Below are 6,517 nucleotides of genomic sequence, written 5' to 3' on the forward strand. Positions count from 1 at the left end.
AAAAAAAAAAAAAAAAAAAAAAAAAAAAAAAAATTTAAAATACTTGTAGGTTTACTAGATTAGATTTAAAAACAGGTTGGGGACTTAGCACTTCATCAATTAAGAATTACGATGACATACCCACTTTAGTTCAATAGACGAGTAGCAGTTAAAAACGCCATTATGTCCTTTAAAGAGATGTTGCCTAATTTCGTTATAAGTGGATAGGCAACTGCCTTCCCAAGGACCGTAGTCTAAGTCTGGCAAGACTATCACTGTGCTGTTTAGAAACAACTGACTTTATTTTAATAACATAATAAGGAACAATGCAGAGAGTATGTATAAGAGTTATAAGAGTATATAATATGATATAGTAAATGTATAATGTAATATAATAATATAAGAGTTGTACTTATTTTAAACTTTACAACAATCACAGTGACAGAGAATGTGTTCTGCTGTTTTCTCTTCTACACAACAAAGTCTGCAGCTATCGTCTCTTGTAATTCCTAGATTCGATAGATGCTAATTCTGGCTTTTGATTGATTCGGCATGAATTCTTTAGCTTGTCTGCAGACAATTTACTAAGTATAAACAGTATAATAATGAACTTTGCTTTTATTCCTCTTTAATATTCATTCCATACTTTAACTTTGATTAACAGTTTTTTTTACCTACCAAAACCAAATTATTGCAAACCCTTCAAGTATTTTGGTTCAAAGAACCATAATATATACTCTCAGGATCACCGTTACAAACTAACCTAACCTACTATATGCACTAGTTCCATTCATAAGGATAACTTTTTATTTACAATCCTTATTGTTATTGTTTAGTATTTTAAACAATTAAAAGGATTTGAATAACATACTCTGTACTATTTTCATAGTAAATGTTCGAATTAATGAACATTGAATAAGAAATCAACCAGAAATCAATTAAAATTCAAAGCAATAAAATTTAGACTTTCACATTAATTTAAATGGACTTTCCGCTTTTAATCCTGCCAACCAAAGAGCAGCTGCGCTTTTTATTGTCACAAAAGCAAAGCTGACATTTATTCAAACTGCAAAATAGAAAAGAAAGATGCCACTTCACAAAAGCACAAAAAAAAGACAGCCAAGAAAATAAATAAACTTAAACTATAAAACAAAAACAAAAACAAAAAAAAATAAAAATGGCGAGCTAAGCTCAGAATTAATCACATGAACAATTTTTGATTTAAATTCGCATTTCAGCATTTGAAGGAACGCAGAAACAACAACAAAGCCAGCAATGAAGGCAACATACAAAAACAACAACAGTGTTTCGCCTGTGATTCACTATTAGAGCAAATCTGACTGACAGCAAGCGAGCAACCGAGCGACCAACCGACCAGTGCACAAGTCGGAAACTGTAATTTCGTTCTTATTTAAACTTGAAGACTAAAGCGTTTTTGATTTTGATTTTGTTTTTTGTATTTTTTTTATATCCTCGCCTTATATTTTGCTTTTGCTTTTGTTGTTCTTTTTGCTTTTATTTTATTATAATTTTTTGTTATTTTATTTTGGTTGAGTTGCGAAAAACTCATACTCAAGTGGAATGGTTAAATAATTTCAGCGTTAAGCAATGCTACGGAACCAAAAAGAGGAGAGATGATATAAACTGAAAGGAAAGACAGTCAGTCAGTAAGGTCAAGAGGATGAGAAGGGGCCACCATGCCTGGACAATTTATGATATGCGCTATTTTATGATTTCACGTACAGCGTACGGAGCTGCACTCTTGCGAATAAAAGTTGCGATTTGCTTTTATGGCAAACTTTTTCTAATTTCTTTTTTACAGTTGGTTGCCATTCAAGAAGTCATTCGAGCACAAACGAATCGAATTACTGTTGAATTGCTTTCGGCTACTGTCAACGGAGTCATCTCGACCAAGCAAATGGACCGAATGGAGCGAACAGAGCGAACGGAGCACGATTCTCAAACACACACAAATATTAAAATTAAATCATTTTTTAAAGCTTTCGAACGAAGTGCGAGGTAAAATGTGAAATATTTCGAATATCTTGTTAGGAATATTCATTCCTTCTTTCTTCCTCACAAATTCCCTACAATACCTAAGTATTTAATGGAATTTTTTTCATACAACAAGCAATGATCTAGCCAGGGGAGGAGAACAAATTAAGCAAAACTCCTTTTTAAATATATGACCAAGGGCAGTGATCAGTTTTATAACAAAACATTTTTTTGGACATATATTTAAAACAGACCTTTAGGCCGTTAGCCTTCGCTGGCTACACACCCATGTCGGTGAGATTTGTGGAACATATCAGACTATGCCCAACTCTATGTACAACTTAAAGTTTTAATAAGCATGATTTTAACTGTTAATAAAAAAATAAATTCAATTCAATTTAACCTTAAAGACTTTACTATGGTATTTCGTCTGTAAATAGGACAAAAGCTATATAACCACTGTACTCTAAATGTAAAACCTTACGGCATGAAGCCAGGCTCGGCCTATCCTGTCAAATCTTTTATAGTACATATCTACCGGCGTTCAATGAGATAACACTAAGGCACCTGTGGTGTCTACATCTAGATTTGTCTAGAACCTGGATTTCGAAGAATTCGTTCCTCCTTCCACTTCACATACTTACTTAAGGACTATATAAAGTTTTTATAAAAACATATGAGACGTTTCGGCACTTAATAAGCAGAAAGTATATTATTATAAGAGTATGTTGTTTCAAGTATATGCAAATTGGAATATACACTGAATAATTTACTATATAGGTAATTAAATTCCCTTATATTAATTATCAAAGTTTTCTAGCGATATATACTTGCTTGATCAACAGACCTCTGCAGACGAATCTAGATATTGTGCACCTTGTCTCATCCAGTTCATTAAGATACTTTGAGAAATAAATAATAATTCACAGCTGCTTTAGCAATACTTTGTTTGAATATTAAAGTATTTTTAATTTGAGTTTCTTGGTCTATAATATAAACTTATAAAATCACATATAATTATGTATATTATTATATATATATGTATATATATATATATAATAATATTACTTCCTTACTATTATTATTACTTCCTTGAATTAATCACTTCACCGGAGATATGAGTTTTTTCAATGACATTTTCATCTAACTTGGTCATATATTTAAAACAGATTTTTGCTTAATTTATTCTCCTCCCCTGGCTATATCATTGCAAATAATGTTTTTGCTGAAGCATAGACTTCTATCCTAACTATCTGACTAATCCAACGCATCATCTTCTTCTTCAGTATCCTCTTCTTCCATTGGAGCATAGCGCTTTCACCATCCTTTTATATTAAACTCTATTGTATGCATCTTGGCTAATGTCACTCCAACGCAGCTGGTAGATATTATTTCTCTAGACAACACCAATGTAACCGTTACTAACTTGTGGAGAAATAAAATTCTTACAAAGGACTTTGTAATTTTTATTGAATGAAAAGAAATGAAGTTTTGTGTAGCGATCATAAATTTTCATAGATAGGGTATTTTAGTTTCAAGCAAAGAATTAGGAATAAATAAAGAAGTGGCAATTTGGTTGTCCCGTTTTTACAATATAAACTATAAGTTCGATTGTATGACTCTTTCAAAATGATGTTTGAAGTATATAATTGAGCAGAACTTCTGGATTTATTTGTTTCTGCGATCAAACCAAAGATTCACTTAGACACATTTGACTTTATTCAACTTTATCCAAGGAACAACAATTTTTTCTATATATCTGATGTATTTCGTATCCATTTTTTACTTTCAAATCTAAAAAGATGGTAAGAAAATTGCTATCAAAAAGCGTTTAATCGTCGACAAAAAATAGTATATTAAGGTTCAACAAATTCTAGTATTACTCTAACAGCTTTAAAAAATGACAAATCATTATTTTTTCACCATTTTCATCCATCTTCCCCTATCAATTTCTTCTAAATGCTTTATCGTAGACGCTTTATCGTATTGGTTTTTTCTCGGAAAGGTTATTTTTTTTGGCATTGCTTTAATTTTAGCTGGCATGTCATATCTCTTAGTAAGTGTCCATTATAGAGACTGTTTTAAAGAGTTTTCTTTTATATGAACTAATGAATACTCAGTATTCCATGACTTATACTCCAACATAAATTAGTACAGATCTGTCTTCAGTATTACTCTTGTTATAAAACTATAACTTTTATTACGGCAAATATATAACTCAGTCAACTGTTTCATATTGGATAATAAAAGTATTTAAATATTCTCAAATAATTGCCAAAAACTAAATGATTTTCAAACTAAAACTATTCAAAGGAAAATACATATGAGATATAAACAAATTGGCAAAAAAAATAACGACACTTCCTAAATAAAAAAAACTATTGCAAATTTATTAATAACATTTTTTTAAAAAATTATTTCTTTTTAATTTTTTTTTATTCATTAAATTTCATAAATTTAAAAAATGTTGCTACATGGAAAATGTCGAAATGCTCGTTAAGGTAAGAAGTTCAAAGGCAATGAGGTGGAAAATTTGGAAGCTTAAATGTAGGTTCAAAGTCATGTAAAAAGTAATAAAAAGTAAACGAATTTCATAAAATGGGAATAAGTAATGGTTTTTCTACCTACGGTACTAAAAAACTAAATTAGATATCCAAAGTTTAACCAAATCAAGTTATAAAAATTTTTAGGACCTGGGAAAGATTTTTGCAATTCAAAACTTGTTCATTTTATTGAGATATTATGTAAGAGAATTGTATAAACCTAGATTGATGGTTATATATCATATCTTCTTTATATTTTATATAACAGAAATATTAAATGTCACAGAAATAAGAAACAAAAAATAGCGCAAATATATTTACAGAATAGAATGGACAAAATGCAGTCCTTTTGTGCTGCTAGTCGACACTAACTGAAGACACTAAGTCCTTGGTATGAGTGTCAAAATTTCACCCGCTGAAGAACTCTAAATATCAGATTTGGATTACAGACGGACAGTCTAATAAAATGTGACCAACAGAGAGCTAAGATGATAACAAAACCCCAGGTCATTCCTTTAGATGCTCTTCCGAAGATTCTCAGATCTGTTCTACATAGAAGAGACGCCTTTAGATAGTTGTGTGAATGTACCAGCTGGATAACCAGATGGTTATTTGAAGACATGCGAATGGTGAAAAAATTTCTGTTAGAGATTTATTTGCAAGTCAGCTAAGAGTCGAGTCGAGTCCATAGCATAGTCCATTCACCAATATTGAGACTATTTCAACGAAGATCTCCACATTAGTTATATCATCCAACACATCACGTTCAGGCATGCTCGGCTCTAAAATGCTCTTCACTGCTTAAGCAGTGAATGCTCGATTTAGACATGGTCGACTTAGTTGTAAACAACCTATTTGGCGTCTTTTCACTGACATCCACCATATTTGGACAACAATTAGTTCTGTTCAAATTAAAAAACTCCGCCTTTTCATGAGACAGGACCTATGAAACGGAATTTAATACTGGCACTCATTGAATCTTTAGAGCCTCTACTTCAGATTTGATTTGATTAGACCTTCCCAATATCTCTTACTCTACTTTGATAAAGTGTTTTACGTTTATTTTATCCTTTCAGTTTACAATAGTAGGCATTAAAGCTCCATGGACCAAACCTAACAACTTCGCTCTCCTGCTAACAAATCAAACCGAATTCTTATCCCTTACCCTTATCCCTTATAAGTCTATTTTATCACTTTACCAAAGTTCTCGTGTATTCGATTAAATAAATTTAGATCTATGTTATACGCCATTTCAATTAATTAGGTGGAATTTTCACTGTTCATTTCTGAGAGTTAAGTTTAGTGGATTAAAGTATAAAATATTCTACTGAAAGGATTTTAATAATAATAAATAGATACAATTATCATTTGGAAAAGTACCTTATCTCAAATGGAAGTCATGAAGCTTTTATTAAATCCTTTATATAAAGCTGTCCTACTGAAAAATAAATATTATTATGTTAAAGGCTCAAGATAATTATCAATACAAAGCCCTAAATTGGTTGGAAAAGGAAAATAAGATAGATTATTGGCTTTTTAGTAAGTAATTCGAATAAATAGAACATGTCAGGCAAACACTTAAGTAGTAGGTGTCTTGAATTTTTGATTATTTTTTGAAATTATCAGAAAATCTTGCAAGAAAATTAAAAAGGTTCCAAAGGAACAAATTTTATTAAAAGGCTTCGTTAACCGAAACTTGTAACCTAAAAGTGACAAACATGAAGTCAATTCATTCAGTCAGTCAATAATACAATAGAATTTAAAGACAATCTTTGGAGATTATGTTTTTTATGTCATTCAATGGAAAGTCGCTACAAAGACATGATTTTGGAAATTATTTATTTTTATTAGTATTATTAGATATTTTCCGTACTCTTAAGGCGTAACCTTACATAGACGGTTTTTTCTTGGCTGTAGCACAAAACTTCAGCAATAAATGGATCTATTGTGCGTCTAAAGACCCAACTAAAAAATTCTGGACTATTTAAAAATCTCGTAAT

This window comes from Teleopsis dalmanni, chromosome 2, assembly GCF_002237135.1.
Source record: "Teleopsis dalmanni isolate 2A chromosome 2, ASM223713v2, whole genome shotgun sequence".
NCBI lineage: Eukaryota > Metazoa > Arthropoda > Insecta > Diptera > Diopsidae > Teleopsis > Teleopsis dalmanni.